The sequence below is a fragment of the Salvelinus namaycush genome, chromosome 1 (assembly GCF_016432855.1).
Source record: "Salvelinus namaycush isolate Seneca chromosome 1, SaNama_1.0, whole genome shotgun sequence".
Lineage (NCBI taxonomy): Eukaryota > Metazoa > Chordata > Actinopteri > Salmoniformes > Salmonidae > Salvelinus > Salvelinus namaycush.
In genome coordinates this window covers 45,880,502-45,894,691 of record NC_052307.1, presented here as the reverse complement: position 1 = coordinate 45,894,691, position 14,190 = coordinate 45,880,502, and the positions used below count along the sequence as shown (strand labels likewise).

At 44.0% G+C, this 14,190-nt stretch overlaps 1 protein-coding gene across 1 annotated transcript in view; it reads left to right on the top strand.

The window, feature by feature from the left end:
- The first annotated feature begins 7,345 nt into the window (after positions 1–7,345).
- cntrl (centriolin) overlaps positions 7,346–14,190 on the top strand; it is a 98,424-nt gene continuing 91,579 nt past the window's right edge. Inside the window, exon 1 of the mRNA XM_038989469.1 lies at positions 7,346–7,458. The gene's annotated coding sequence lies outside the window, so the exon portion shown is untranslated. The remainder of the gene's footprint in view (positions 7,459–14,190) is intronic.

Genomic DNA, 14,190 nt, shown 5'->3' with positions numbered 1-14,190 from the left:
GGATTATGCGATGTTCAGAATGAGACTGTAGAGGAAATTGATTAATTAGCGACTGTTGTAAAATCGATATTCTGATATTCTTTGAGTTCATTTGGGAAATAGAAACTCAATAAAACTAATTTTACCATGGTGCCCCAGGTTAATGAGTTAATAATTGCCTGATTCATTTAATCACGCAATTATAAACCGTTAATCATTTGATGAGCAGCAGTCGTCACATTAACTAATACAGCGTCACGACAATGTTATCCAGCTTTTGAAATTCAACTCAACTGAAACTTATGTTCAAGACCAAACCAAGGGTTCTTTGTAGTAAGAGAGACCTCTTTAGTGTAATCAGGAACTATTCTGATAAATAAAATACAAAATAATAATTTAAATAAAAGGGTACCTACTATTTTAAGTGCATATGAAAACTGATCATAAAAAAAAATTGAATAAAAAATGTTTTACATATACATGTTCCTAAGACCTTTTTCACTTGGAAATAAGTATTAATAACTAAATAGAACAATAACCGTGTAAAGTCAGAGCAGACCTGTATGCCCTTTAAAACAATATCTTAGTTATTGTATACATAAAAAATAAATACAACTTTCAGTCTTCTTCGTAAGTTTGTAAACAAAATAGGCCTTCTGGTCATACAAGAACAAACTAATAAATTGAAGTACCTGAGTATTCCGAAAAATACAGTGGCGTGCCGTGGGCCTGGGGCCTGGGCCTTCAGTGAGGTACTACACAGTCCCACCCGAATTAATCAACCTCTTATTACCATCATTATGATGCCATGGCTCTAGACACTATACATTTAGACAGAAACGCAGTATAACCAGGCGTTGCGTCACCTTGAAATTGACAAATTGACATTTTTGGGTAAACAGTGTTTACCCAAAAACATGACACAATCAATGAGTCTTTTCAATATTTCCCTTCACCTTTTCATTGTGCAGCTCCGTTGCCCTGCGTGCTTGTTCTTTGAGCTGTAGATCCACTCCGGTGTCCCCAAAAGTTTTCAAAAGCACCATTGCTTGTAAGTGCCCAGCCGTACTTTGGTGTCTCGTTGCTGCCTTGGTTAGACAACTCAAGTTTGCAATGCCAGTGTGGCTCCAAACACCAAATCGATCACTTGCAAATAATAGGCATTCCCAGCAGTACAGTTTGCAGTGCTTCTCGGAGCCTGTGAGCCATTGACAGCGCTCGTAGTTGAAACTTTGAAAGTGGTGAGCGAACGAACCCCTTTCCCGCCTGTGACAGGCTTTGTGGCGTCGGGCGACCTCTCCTTACAATGTCTAACTTTTCTTGAAAAGTTCGTCTTGAGAATGGCGTTATAATTATATCCTCGACCAAATCGATATCTTCTCCTCCTTCCACCATTGTGGGTTGAAAAAACAGCTTAGTAGTACGCGAATTAATTCGTTTATCAAATTCAGTTTCCTAGATCTGCATAGACCTGCCCATAGGACCTGCCTCTCAATAATGGTAATCCAATCAAAAGACGTGCACGCACTACGCCTGCTAGCTGGCTCCTGTGTAACACTGGAGCCAGCCAGCAGGCGTACAATAGCCAACTCTAAAGCTGATTGGTTGACACTAAATTTTCATTTCCATTCACTATAAGCTACAAGCGCCCGCACTGTTGATTCTGAAGGCCCGAGGGCAGATTTTAGACCCCTGGCAACACATGATGGCTGAATATGATTGGATAAAAGATCTAACATAAAGACCTGCCCTCCAAATCTCAACCTGGGGATGGAAGCAATCCAACCAAGAGGAAAGCTATGAAATGAATAGTATAACTTTTACTATGGGGAATAATTTAATACATATTTGTGGGAAAATATATTTAAAAAAAATATATATTCTGATGATGTTTAGGCCAGCAGAGAAGGCCTTGCAGGCCCTGACGGCCCACCACTGGAAAAATAGTCACCTGATGCTTGTTAGGTAAAGTTAAACAATACAAGGAAAATGAGAATACCATGGCCGAAACCATCAATCTGTTCATTCTGGTGAGATTATAGGGAGGAATATGGATTTCTGAACCGTTGATGAAGCCTCGTCCTCTGACAAAGTAAGCAGCCTTTCCCTAATTTCGTGCTTTCTTGATCGTTGGCCACAACTTGTTCCTTCTTTTTATGTCCTCCGGGCTGAGATGCTCGGCGAAACACATACCATGGCTCTGAAGGAAGGCGTTCTTCTTAGCAGCTTTCCAGACAGCATCCCTGTAGAATCTGGCAGTGAAGAGGATGATGATACCCCTTGGTCTTGAATCGTTTTGCTGTTGCTTCTTGCCGAGGCGATGCACAATGTTGATGGTATTACGAGCAGTGGCTCGGGTGGTTGTTGTCCTTGATGATCTTTTTGGCCTTCCTGTGACATCAGGTGGTGTAGGTGTCCTGGAGGGCAGGTAGTTTGCCCCCGGTGATGCGTTGTGCAGACCTCACTACCCTCTGGAGAGCCTTATGGTTGTGGGCGGAGCAGTTGCCATACCAGGCGGTGATACAGCCTGACAGGATGTCTTGTCGTTGTTGGTAATCAAGCCTACCACTGTAGTGTCGTCTGCAATCTTGATGATTGAGTTGGAGGCATGCATGGCCACGCAGTCATGGGTGAACAGGGAGTACAGGAGAGGGCTGAGAACGCACCCTTGTGGGGCCCCAGTGTTGAGGATCAGCAGGGTGGATGTAACGTTCGTCTTGTGGTGATTGAACGGACCAAGGCGCAGCGGGTGATGAATACATACTGAATTTATTTAACAGACGAAACACTGACAAAACACTAGAACAAACTACAAAACAATAAACGAAGGCAACAGACCTGAAACAAACGAACTTACATATAGACGAAGAACGCACGAACAGGAACAGACTACCTAAAATGAACGAACAAACGAAACAGTCCCATGTGGTATACACAGACACAGGAACAATCACCCACAAACAAACAGTGAGAACAACCTACCTTAATATGGCTCTCAATCAGAGGAAACGACACACACCTGCCTCTAATTGAGAACCATACCAGGCAAACCATTAACCCAACATAGAAAACACATAACATAGACTACCCACCCCAACTCACGCCCTGACCAATTAAACACATACAAAACAACAGAAAACAGGTCAGGAACGTGACAGTGGAGATGTTGTTTCCTACCCTCACCACCTGGGGGCGGCCTGTCAGGAAGTCCAGGACCCAGTTGCACAGAGCGGGGTCGAGACCCAGGGTCTCGAGCTTAATGACGAGTTTGGAGGGTACTATGGTGTTAAATGCTGAGCTGTAGTCAACGAACAGCATTCTTACATGGGTATTCCTCTTGTCTAGATGGGTTAGGGCAGTATGCAGTGTGATTGCGATTGCATCGTCTGTGGACCTATTGGAGCGGTAAGCAAATTGGAGTGGGTCTAGGGTGTCAGGTAGGGTGGAGGTGATATATGGTCCTTGACTAGTCTCTCAAAGCATGATGACGGAAGTAAGTGCTACGGGGCGATAGTCATTTAGCTCAGTTACCTTAGCTTTCTTGGGAACAGGAACAATAGTGGCCCTATTGAAGCATGTGGGAACAGCAGACTGGGATAAGGATTGATTGAATATGTCCGTAAACACCAGCCAGCTGGTCTGCGTAAGCTCTGAGGATGCGGCTAGGGATGACGTCTGGGCCGGCAGCGTTGGGAGGGTTAACACGTTTAAATGTTTTACTCACGTTGGCTGCAGTGAAGGAGGGCCCACAGGTTTTGGTAGCGGGCCGTGTCGGTGGCACTGTATTGTCCTCAAAGCGAGCAAAGAAGTTGTTTAGTTTGTCTGTGAGCAAGACATCGTGGTCCGCGACAGGGCTGGTTTTCTTTTTGTAGTCCGTGATTGACTGTAAACCCTGCCACATACCTCTCGTGTCTGAGCCGTTGAATTGCGACTCTACTTTGTCTCTATAATGACGTTTAGCTTGTTTGATTGCCTTGCGGAGGGAATAGCTACACTGTTTGTATTCGGTCATGTTTCCGGTCGCCTTGCCCTGATTAAAAGCAGTGGTTCGCGCTTTCAGTTTTGCGTGAATGCTGCCATCAATCCACGGTTTCTGGTTGGGAAAGGTTTTAATAGTCGCTGTGGGTACAACATCATTGATGCACTTGCTAATAAACTCGCTCACCGAATCAGCGTATTCCGCTATGCGGAACATACCCCAGTCCACGTGATCGAAGCAATCTTGAAGGGTGGAATCCGATTGGTCGGACCCGTTTCCTGTTTTAGTTTCTGTCTATAGGCTGGGAGCAACAAAATGGAGTCGTGCTCAGATTTTCCGAAAGGAGGACGAGGGAGGGCGTCGCGGAAGTTAGAGTAAGAATGATCCAGGGTTTTACCAGTCCGAGTTGCGCATTCGATATGCTGATAAAATTTAGGGAGCCTTGTTTTCAGATTAGCCTTGTTAAAATCCCCAGCTACAATAAATGCAGCCTCAGGATATGTGGTTTCCAGTTTACATAGAGTCCAATGAAGTTCTTTCAGGGCTGTCGATGTGTCTGCTTGGGGGGGGAATATACACGACTGTGATTATAATCGAAGAGAATTATCTTGGTAGATAATGCGGACAGCGTTTGATTGTAAGGAATTCTAGGTCAGGTGAACAAAAGGACTTTTGTTCCTGTATGTTGTTATGATCACACCACGTCTCGTTAATCATAAGGCATACACCCCCGCCCTTCTTCTTACCAGAGTGATGATTGTTTCTGTCGGTGCGATGCGTGAAGAAACCAGTTGGCTGTACTGACTCTGATAACGTATCCCGAGTGAGCCATGTTTCCATGAAACAAAGAACGTTACAATCTCTGATGTCTCTCTGGAAGGCAACCCTTGCTCGGATTTCGTCTACCTTGTTGTCAAGAGACTGGACATTGGCGAGTAGTATACTTGGGAGTCCGTCTACGGAGCCTGACCAGAAGACCGCTCCGTCTGCCCCTTCTGCGGCGCCGTTGTTTTGGGTCGCCGGCTGGGATCCGATCCATTGCCCTGGGTAGTGGACCAAAAAGAGGATCCGCCTCGGGAAAGTCGTATTCATGGTCGTAATGTTGGTAAGTTGACGTTGCTCTTATATCCAAAAGTTCCTCCCGGCTGTATGTAATAAAACTTCAGATTTCCTGGGGTAACAATGTAAGAAATAATACATAAAAAGACAAAATACTGCATAGTTTCCTAGGAACGTGAAACGCGGTGGTCATCTCTGTCGGCGCCGGAAGTACAATCTTCGTCCCCATGTGCAGTTGCAAACCGTAGTCTGACTTTTTTATGGCGGTTTTGGAGCAGTGGCTTCTTCCTTGCTGAGCGGCATTTCAGGTTGTGTCGATATAGGACTCGTTTTACTGTGGATATAGATACTTTGTACCTGTTTCCTCCAGCATCTTCACAAGGTCCTTTGCTGTTGTTCTGGGATTGATTTGCACTTTTCGCACCAAAGTACGTTCATCTCTCGGAGAGAGAACGCGTCTCCTTCCTTAGCGGTATGACGGCTGCGTGGTCCCATGGTGTTTATACTTGCGTACTATTGTTTGTACAGATGAACGTGGTACCTTCAGGCGTTTGGAAATTGCTCCCAAGGATGAACCAGACTTGTGGAGGTCTACAATTTTTTTCCAGATTTCTTTACATTTTCCCATGATGTCAAGCAAAGAGGCACTGTGTTTGAAGGTAGGCCTTGAAATACATCCACAGGTACACCTCCAATTGACTCAAATGATGTCACTTAGCCTATCAGAAGCTTCTAAAGCCATGACATCATTTTCTGGAATATTCCAAGCTGTTTAAAGGCACAGTCAACTTAGTGTATGTAAACTTCTGACCCACTGGAATTGTGATACAATGAATTATAAGTGAAATAATCTGTCTGTAAACAATTGTTGGAAAAATTACTTGTGTCATGCACAAAGTAGATGTCCTAACTGACTTGCCAAAACTATAGTTTGTTAACAAGTTGAAAAACTAGTTTTAATGACTCCAACCTAAGTGTCTGTAAACTTCCGACTTCAACTGTATATGTCTATTCCTCATGAAGCCAGATTGGGTCTCTTCTATAATTGAGTCCAATACTGCCTTCATTCTTCTTGCTAATATAGAGGCTAATATTTTGTAGTCATTATTGAGCAGACAGATTGGACGGTAATTATCGAGTAGAAGTAAGTCTTTCTTGGGCTTAGGTATTAATGTAATCAGACCTTGAGTCAAACTGGGAGGGAGAGCATTATTTGCTTTCAGAAAAGACCTCCAACAGAAATGGGGCTAACTGTTGAGAAAAAGTTTTGTAAAACTCAGCAGATATACCATCAGTCCCAGGAAACTTATTATTTTTAAGGTGTTCAGTAGAATAAATGATCTCTTCAACTATAATAGGGTCATCACACTGTTCCCTCTCAGCCTCCCAATTGATTTCACACACCCCAGAGTCAAAAAAGAAACCTCACAATACTTGTAGAATTGTACTTGTCTGTGCTTTTTTCCCCACAGCTGGCCACAGTTTCTCTCTCCTTTCTCTGTCTGTACTTGTAAATTCCTGTCGTTCTGGCCCTGAACAAGGCAGGTAACCCCGTAATTGAAAATAAGAATTTGTTCTTAACTGACTTGCCTAGTTAAATAAAAGGTAAATTACATTTTTAAAAATGGACACAAGAGCCACATGGACCTGGAGGTGTTATTTTGGTAGTTCAAAATAATACACTTTTCACTATCTTTCAAAAGCTGGTATATAGAGCTCGGTAGGAAACGTGCGCTCAAGCTGCCATCTTGGAGCCTCCTCCAGGTTGAGGTTTCCAGGGTTAGAGTAGAGCAGAAGTTGTCATATGCTGAGGCAGTGAAGAAAGTAGAGGAAGATGGGTCAAGGGGGTGGGATCCTGAGAGGAGTGGTGTGAGTAGTAGATCTGTACCAGTACAGAGGGATAGGCCAACAAGTGATATATGTTTCAGTGAGATTGGAGTTTTTGCATTTATAGCAATGGTTATCAACTGTACTGCAGGGATGGAACGTAAGCCGCAGAAAATGTAGGTTGTGGTGGCAGCTGCAGAGGTATTTTCGTGTGAGAGACATGACATCAGAAGAGTTACATGGTGTGTTAAGTGGTGGTGTCCCACCCTTTCAGGTTGTTGGCTTGAGGTAGGACAAAATATATTTAAATAGTGGAGTAGGGTGGTGTTATTTTGTATTTTCTTGTGAGTGTATTGTTAGATGTATTTGTTTATTTATTTTTTCAAGCAAAGTATAAGGAAGTTGTACTCCAGTCTAGTAGGTGGCGGTAATGGAACATTTATTGGATGCCAAACGCCGTTAGACCTCATCGAAGAAGTAGTAGTATTTGGTCAAGTTGTAAAGTGCTTTGTATCGCTTTGGTTACTATGGAGGCAGTTGGTTAGCTAGCTACGGTAATGTTAGCCGTTAAATTCACACACACAAGACCGAGGATCACAAACAGTCACAAAAATGTGAGTTGATAGCTAGGGACTATAGCTAAGGTTCTGTCTGCATTTTTGCCAACATTTAGTTATTGACATAACCTTGTTCTGTTCAATGTTCTCTACCTAACGTTATATAGCTACAGTACCGTTATAGCTAGGAACGTTAACTATTACTAAATAACGTTACCCCAATTAATGTTAAGTTCAAAAGAATACTAACGTTAGCGTGGAACCCCGTATTATCGGTATATTCAACAGCGTTTAAGAAATATATTACCTTCAACAGTGTTATCTTGTGATCAAGCCATCAATGTTTTGTGATTATTGGTGTCATAAAAATGTTAACGTTAGCTAACGGGTCAGCAATTAGCATGTTTGACATTTCAGTGGAAATACTAACGTTATCAGCTTAAAAAATGAGAAGCCAACGCCGTATCCGAGGTGTTTACTAGATAGTTGGCTAGCCTTCTGGTAAAAAAAAATGTTTTTACTCGCATGTCAACTTTTCATTGCGTAGCCCGTTGCGCCCTCCTGTGGACTCTTAAAAAATGTTTCTTCATCAACATATTCAGTGTTGTAACCAAATAATGTGTCATAATTTGTTTTATAGATTAATCTTATGTTTTGAGAAAGTAAAGTTTAATACTAAAATATACATTTGTTTAAATAAATAGAACTTTAATTTCAGTCATATGCATTGACATAAACAACTTAAACACGGTTGGAGTTTGTTGCAAAGATGCACTTGGAAAGTAAAGGAAGAAATGCACAAGATGGGTTGAATAAATGTATACACTGCTCAAAAAAATAAAGGGAACACTAAAATAACACATCCTAGATCTGAATGAATGAAATATTCTTATTAAATACTTTTTTCTTTACATAGTTGAATGTGCTGACAACAAAATCACACAAAAATTATCAATGGAAATCAAATTTATCAACCCATGGAGGTCTGGATTTGGAGTCACACTCAAAATTAAAGTGGAAAACCACACTACAGGCTGATCCAACGTTGATGTAATGTCCTTAAAACAAGTCAAAATGAGGCTCAGTAGTGTGTGTGGCCTCCACGTGCCTGTATGACCTCCCTACAACGCCTGGGCATGCTCCTGATGAGGTGGCGGATGGTCTCCTGAGGAATCTCCTCCCAGACCTGGACTAAAGCATCCGCCAACTCCTGGACAGTCTGTGGTGCAACGTGGCATTGGTGGATGGAGCGAGACATGATGTCCCAGATGTGCTCAATTGGATTCAGGTCTGGGGAACGGGCGGGCCAGTCCATAGCATCAATGCCTTCCTCTTGCAGGAACTGCTGACACACTCCAGCCACATGAGGTCTAGCATTGTCTTGCATTAGGAGGAACCCAGGGCCAACCGCACCAGCATATGGTCTCACAAGGGGTCTGAGGATCTCATCTCGGTACCTAATGGCAGTCAGGCTATCTCTGGCGAGCACATGGAGGGCTGTGCGGCCCCCCAAAGAAATGCCACCCCACATCATGACTGACCCACTGCCAAACCGGTCATGCTGGAGGATGTTGCAGGCAGCAGAACGTTCTCCACGGCGTCTCCAGACTCTGTCACGTCTGTCACATGTGCTCATGTGCTCAGTGTGAACCTGCTTTCATCTGTGAAGAGCACAGGGCGCCAGTGGCAAATTTGCCAATCTTGGTGTTCTCTGGCAAATGCCAAAAGTCCTGCACGGTGTTGGGCTGTAAGCACAACCCCCACCTGTGGACGTCGGGCCCTCATACCACCCTCATGGAGTCTGTTTCTGACCGTTTGAGCAGACACATGCACATTTGTGGCCTGCTGGAGGTCATTTTGCAGGGCTCTGGCAGTGTTCCTCCTAATCCTCCTTGCACAAAGGCGGAGGTAGCGGTCCTGCTGCTGGGTTGTTGCCCTCCTACGGCCTCCTCCACGTCTCCTGATGTACTGGCCTGTCTCCTGGTAGCGCCTCCATGCTCTGGACACTACGCTGACAGACACAGCAAACCTTCTTGCCACAGCTCGCATTGATGTGCCATCCTGGATGAGCTGCACTACCTGAGCCACTTGTGTGGGTTGTAGACTCCGTCTCATGCTACCACTAGAGTGAAAGCACCGCCAGCATTCAAAAGTGACCAAAACATCAGCCAGGAAGCATAGGAACTGAGAAGTGGTCTGTGGTCACCACCTGCAGAACCACTCCTTTATTGGGGGTGTCTTGCTAATTGCCTATAATTTCCACCTTTTGTCTATTCCATTTGCACAACAGCATGTGAAATGTATTGTCAATCAGTGTTGCTTCCTAAGTGGACAGTTTGATTTCACAGAAGTGTGATTGACTTGGAGTTACATTGTGTTGTTTAAGTGTTCCCTTTATTTTTTTGAGCAGTGTATTATATTTTAGACATGTCATTTTTTTTTTTACAAATAAATAATTTCATATGAAAACAAACAAAACAAAGAATTAAATCTCAACCTCCACCCCTATATTGTCACAAAAATCCAGCTCCACCGCTAACTATAGATCTCACTCTACACACCTGCAGTGGAACCAGTGCTGGCAGAAGTCACAGCACACCCATGGCACCTCGGGCCTACACTCTTACGGGGAGCTTGCAGGTGGATCACGCTCCCCGCAGTGAGCACAGCGAGTGGTGTCTTCTTTTATTTGGAAACAAAACACATCAAATTGATTAACATGGTTTTGCAAAATGTAGAAGTACTACAGCAACAATAGTAATTGATACAAATGAGAGAGAGAAAGTTGGTCCAGAGGAGGTCGGTTTGGTGGTGACAGACAGGGGGGGGGGATGTGGTGGTGGTGATGGACGAAACCGCTGACGATGGCTTGGAGGAGCTGGTGTTTGTAATGGTGGGGTTAAGGGGCCGATGATGGTGTGGCCGGGAGAATAGGCACGTGGCCTTCTTCTGTAGCTGGTGGGTCCTACAGGTGTTGCACACTGGGAGGCACTGACGGTGGTGATGCAGCTGTCAAGAGTGGTTCCAGCGGGAGGTCCAGCGGAGGCGATGGCGTCAATGGTCTCATCCATGGCAGCCCTCTCCTGTGCCCTCTGTGTTCTGAGGGCTGCCCGACGCTCTTTCTCCTCCGCCCTCTCCTTCTCACCCCCCTCCTGCCACTGGCGCGTGTATTCTTCCCCGGTGAGGCATGTGACGACCACAGGGAGTCTTCGGTATTGGTCTAGCCGATACTTCAGGACAGTAAGGATGTGCCTCAGGTCCTTTGCTATCAGCCCCCCCTCTATTAGGGGGTGTTCTTCTAGAGCTAGGGCTGGAGCAGGGACCGGGACTGGAGCAGGGGCTGAGGGTCCTCCTGTGGTCGCTGGGGAGGAGGTGCTGATAGACGGTACAGTGCTACTGGTTCCAGGAGAGGCGGTAGTGGGACCCGGTAGGGACCGAGACGCCATTAAACGGGACACTTCAATGGCTGAAGGGTCAAAAGGGAAAAGGCCATACTTCTTAAACCCTTCCACCACGTAGCGCATGTCCTTGCAGCGCTGGTACGGGTAGCGGAATACTCTGGCAAATTCAGATTTGTTTACAATGTAGGAGTGGTCAATATGGCTGAGGTCTCCAGCTACCTTGGAGTGTGTTGGAAGACAAAGAGGTATAACCCCTTCCCTTAGTGCTGCTGCGAGCACCTCCGGGTCCATGTGGCTCTTGTGTCCATTTTTTAAAATGTATTTTAACTTTTATTGAACTAGGCAAGTCAGTTAAGAACAAATTCTTATTTTCAATGACTGCCTAGGAACAGTGGGTTAACTGCCTTTTTCAGAGGCAGAACAACAGATTTTTACCTTGTCAGCTCGGGGATTCGATCTTGCAACCTTCGGTTACAAGTCCAACGCTCTAACCACTAGGCTACCTAAACCACTTCCTGAACTTCCTGTCAATGTAGCCACTGTTTGACCGTCCATACAAGGCTTGGGGGGGGGGGGCCTTCCAGTGTGTAGTGGCAACCGAGGAAACACTTCGGGTAGATGATAAATGGGGGGGACATCCTCCCCAGCTGTGTTGAAGCAGGCCAGCACTGATGTGCTCCTTGGTCCCCGGAGCCTGCTAGTACATGTGTTTTGCGCCCCGGGGAGCCAGCACTTTGTGCCTGCTCTGGTCGCTACGAAACCCAGACTCATCGCAGTTATAGATTTGTTCTAGGTTTCTCCCTCAATCCACTCTCTCTTCCAAGTGCTTCTCATAAGAAGTAAAGAAGGTGTCTATCGTCAGACGTGTGGCACACTCAGCTCTCCCCCTAACTAGGTTGTCCGGCCTCCTCAAGCTCAGGTTCTTGTGCCTCTTCCTGAACATTTCCCACCACCTTTTCCCCAGCGGTGGGATTGTTTCCCCTGGGTGCCGAAACCTAGAATAGAATATAAAATTGTCCATCCAGGATGAAAATGTTTGTTTTGGCATCACCATACACATCCACATTTACATCACACACATTGAGAACAGTCAGTCCAGCATTCTACATACATAAACACATAGAACACCAAATACTTGCGCAGTAGATACATGGCTGGCGCAGTAGATACTGTACTGCACCAGATAATGTTCATCCTCTGGTGCAAGCGATGTGGGTGGTCCACTGCGACAACCATGGGTTACCCGGCCGGCCGCTCAGCCAATCTGCCACGGTCTGCCGAGGTACACCATGCACCTTGGTAGGTAATAAAATAAAACTGTTACTAGCAGATAAAATTCACATACACGTGGTAATCTCCTAAAAACAAAAGATGCCTAACCTTGGCAGCCTGGCGGCTAGCCATCCCTGCCCCGCAGTCCTCCATGGCATGGAAAATGTCCATCTCACTCCACTGCTTTCTCTTGACTTTCTCCATGCTGTGGTGGTAAATACATGTCGCTAAATAACTTGGCACACAATACACGTTTTAGAAAGATAACTTAATCTGAATATGTATAAACATTTACATTTCAGAGCTAAGGCATTGAAAGGTGATGATGATCACAATAACTGAAAGTGTACCGACGTTTTTTGTTTGATATCCGTAATGAAAATTAGTGTCCCAATTAGTTTAATATTGATGCATACATTGTAACATTTGACTAAATACTGCCTCTATGTACTGTAGCTGTTGTAAGATTAAACATAGCCTACAGTGATAGGTGTCAATGACTGCTTGTAAGTCCCAATTTGTAAGTCGCTCTGGATAAGAGCGTCTGCTAAATGACTTAAATGTAAATGTAAATGTGTCAAAAAGTTCATGGTTCAAATAGAATTTTTGCAGATTGTGCAAAACGCCCCCATCAGAGGACTCCAATTTTGATACGGTAAAAGCTTGACAACATTCAGTTGTTTTCATATGTATTATCTAACGCTTACAATTCATTTCCTTTTTGCTTACTTAGCAGTTATATCAACATTTAGCAACCAAGCTAGCAACATTAGCAAATCCGTTAACTATATTTGAGGTAAAAAGTTGGATATTAAATGTTGTTTGGTCTGTCGCGTAGTCGAAGTTTATGTTATATCGTAAAATAACTCACTTTTGTACATCGTGCTGGTCCGTACAATTGACCTTATTTTAGCGCCCAAAAAACGTAATACTTCCAGATCGACTGTAATATCAATGCCATTGTAAAGCACAATTTCTCTCTTTTCCAACAAAGTCAATGACGAGACCTTCATGATGCCCATCTCTGCATGATTCAAGAAGGCAATGAGCTCCGTCGGGTCTTTTTAAAAATGGGGGGGAAGCGAAACCTATTGCGTGATAGTGAGTAGAGATGTCGTGAGGAGAAACGTCTTTTTTCACTCACTGTCCAACTTATCACCTTATCGCCTCTAAAATGTAAATAAAACACGATAAATAGTTTATATAATGTGTCATTACATACATATTTGAAGGTCTGTGTCAAATTTGAATCAGGTTTAGGGAGGTGTTAAAGTGATCTTGAAGTAAACAGCGGCTTTTGAGAGTCATGATAGCTTGCAGTGATGACGCAAAAAATGACTAGGTATCCCACCTTACCCTGTCCATTTCTTGTTTTTAAAAGGTGAGAGAAGTGCTACACTTGGTGGAGAGAGGCTGTAAGACAGAATTAGTTGCTTTATGCGTGCTGTACGTTACGCACAGCGTCGGAGGGATCAGTTTTTTCACATTTTCTCCAATACTATAGACCCATTACCATGTCAATCAATGTTTGAATAGAAACGTAGTTCACACCCCAGATTTTCATGTCAACACAGTCGCTACAGTCCCATTAGTTTTCTTTGCAGCCTCGTTTGAATGTCGTGGTTGCACACATTTGTACGGAATGGGGTTAGCGTACGTTACAACGTGTATGTATACATGTATACATGTTACTTACTTTTTTGAAAACCCTCAACCTAACTTAACTTACATAAATTGCAATAAAAATCAGTGGTCAGCTAGCTAGAAGGGTGTCTTTAGTCGCAAAACTTACCGTTATTTTCCAGTCCATTTAAATGTTGAGCTCGAGGTGATTTAGTCCTCCAACCGCTAGAAAGTATCCGAAGTTAGGGGGTGGCCGATGTTGGGGGGAAATTAGCTAGCTAACGTTAGATAAAAATTGCTGACACCATTCAAATCAATGAGGGTTTGGAACTTTAAAGCTAATTTATCTCAATCATCTTTTTGATAGAGCCTTACTAGCTAATGTTATCGTCCCAAGTGCTTGATATTGTTAATGTTTGTTGCTAGCGTTAGTTGGTTTGACTTGTGTTAACGCACTGATACTGTGAATAAAACTAATTTGTAAAGTTAGGGT